Here is a 2,433-nt window from a genome sequence, read left to right on the forward strand (position 1 = left end):
ATCTGGAGCACTGTTAATAATTATACCGACACCGCAGGGAAACACGGATCTTTGGCCATCCTTGCCAGGTGGGGAAATGGGCAAATAAGATAGAATTGCTTGTGCTTCCCAGCCATGCCTGGCAACCTGGGTCTATCTATGCTGTTTTATCAGACTATCGCGATAACCTTCTCCAGGCTCCTTTTCTACGAGAAGGGACAGCAGGTCTCTCCAGCCACAGAGTCTGTGCTTGTCGAGCACCAGTCTTTCTTAACAGTTTGGGCTGGGGCTGGAGCTGAGAGGAGGGATCCCTGAGAAGAGAAACCCATGCATTCGTACTAATGCCTCAGAAAGCCCACGCGTCCCTATTGAATGGAACAATGGTACTCCGCGGTCCTCTGTTGCCTGAAATGCCATTCAGCTGAAAAAAGCACAGAGCAGCAAAAGCCATTTTGAGATAATTTAGGAGAAGTCCCATTTTCACCTGAGTTATTTGAGCCGCATAGGATACAAAAGATTAGGGGGTCAAAAGTTTTCAGATAATTGCTTGTTTTCCTGGTCTAGCTGATTGAAAACTCTCAGGCTTTCTTTTTCCAAACTTGAATTGTTCTCGCCATGCCAAGTACCCACCATTTCGAGGTAAGAGCTGTGTGACACAAGAAAAGATTGAATGTTGGAGAAAACTTGATATTTTGATTAAGAGGAAGGTGAAAAGTCTCTCCATTAAGGTTTGATGTGATCCCAGGTTTCTTTCTACAAAAGAACCAAATACAACACGGAGTAATTAATTCCAAGTTCAGTATCCTTTTTCTTCAGAATCTTCCAGGGCCTGGGACCAGTAAAGTCATTATCATACAATTACTGGGTATCCGGGGCCTCTGGGATTTGCTAGCCATTGTGGGGAGTGTGTCAGATACAGAGATTGTTTGCTGCCAGCCATGCCTACCTGTCTATCCTTGGTAAGTGGAAGACTGCTGGAGTGGGAAATACAGCTTAATTCAAGGGGACAGGCTGCGGACAGGCTGCGAGTTTGCCTGCCCTGCTGGTCTAGCTTGAGGAGAGGCTTCAACCTTGAGCTGGAAGTCAGGGCCTTGGAGAAATTCCAGTCCGTGCTGCTCCTCCTGATGTTGGCGTTAGATCCACGGAAGGAGTCTACCTGGGAACAGTCGGCTCCATGCATGCATTTCTGACCTTGTGAGAAGGTAGAACGGTGATGGAAGAATTTGGAAAGAAGTTTCTGAGCAGAGAGGAGTCAGATTTGGCTGGAAGACCTGTTAGAACCGGTTGGTTCTGCACATTCCAAGCCCTGATCTATGGCTCAGGGCCCAGGGGAAACCCACGCTGGTCTCTCTGTGGTTATCTGGAGGCTGGGCAAGCACTGGACAAGGTAACTCTACTGAACCTGGTAAAGTGGAACGATGGTTATGGAGCAATGATAACTAAAGGAGGACGGACTCTGTGTGTGTGTGTGTGTGTGTGTGTGTGTGTGTGAGTGTGTGTGTGTGTGTGTGTGTGTGTGAGAGAGAGAGAGAGAGAGAGAGAGAGAGAGAGAGAGAGAGAGAGAACACAAAACAAGTATGGATTCGTAAACTTTATAGCTCTTTGTCGTATTCTTAATATCCAATCACATCTAGCCAGTACTTTCTTGACTTTCCATGCCCACAGAATGCTACCATAGCCATTAAAGGACACCACTATTTCTTTTGTGAATGACTGAATCCTTGAGAATCATTGAGGTGTTCATATTATTTTCCTTCACTTTTCCCCACCCAACTTCCAATCAAGAAAAATACTTTAAACCAAATTACCCAAAGGCATATATCCCCAATGTATGTTCACAAAGTATCGTTTCGTCGTCTCACTTGGAGAGTAATCTACAGGTGAATACATGAGTAGCCCTGCTTGGCAGGAAATTATCAGCCGGCGTCATTCATTCTAGCAGCATGGGAAGTAATAAAATAGAGATGGAGTGTTGCGAGACAGCAATGAACACAGAGGTCAGTGGAATGATTCTCCTTGGTGGATACTTGATTATTCTCTCCCATGGGTGTTTTACTTTATTCCTTTCCAATCCACTTTGCCACTTATTTCTGACAATCCCCAAATAAAAATTACCTTTTTGTTTATAAAGGTAATGATGACTTCCACACAGAGCATTGCTAAGTAGGTTTCCACAGTAAATTTGAATATTTATTTTATTGTATGCAGATCATGGTTTGTATATAGTTTTCTTCCTACAAGTCAAATTGTAAATGTTCTTGGAACGATTTTTTTTTTTTGCTTCAGTTTCCCACCATAAATGTTAATGTTGACCTTTAAACTAGGTGAAAAATAGAACAGAAGAGGTATATATATATTTTTTTTAAACAACAGCAACACACTTTATTTAACTAGTTATAATGATTTGGTTTTCAATGGTGTCAGTTGCCTGGTGGGTAAGGGAACTGTGTGTGT

The 2,433-nt window shown here is 43.3% G+C and overlaps 1 long non-coding RNA gene across 1 annotated transcript; it reads right to left on the reverse strand.

Moving 5' to 3' along the window:
- Window positions 1-582: 582 nt before the first annotated feature.
- LOC116072815 lies at window positions 583-1,231 on the reverse strand. The gene is made up of 2 exons (XR_004111559.1): window positions 926-1,231; window positions 583-732 (listed from the first exon to the last, which is right to left on the reverse strand). It is a non-coding gene; the product is annotated as an uncharacterized LOC116072815 (long non-coding RNA).
- Window positions 1,232-2,433: the final 1,202 nt, after the last annotated feature.

The sequence above is a fragment of the Mastomys coucha genome, unplaced genomic scaffold (genome assembly GCF_008632895.1).
Source record: "Mastomys coucha isolate ucsf_1 unplaced genomic scaffold, UCSF_Mcou_1 pScaffold23, whole genome shotgun sequence".
NCBI classification, from domain to species: Eukaryota; Metazoa; Chordata; class Mammalia; order Rodentia; family Muridae; genus Mastomys; species Mastomys coucha.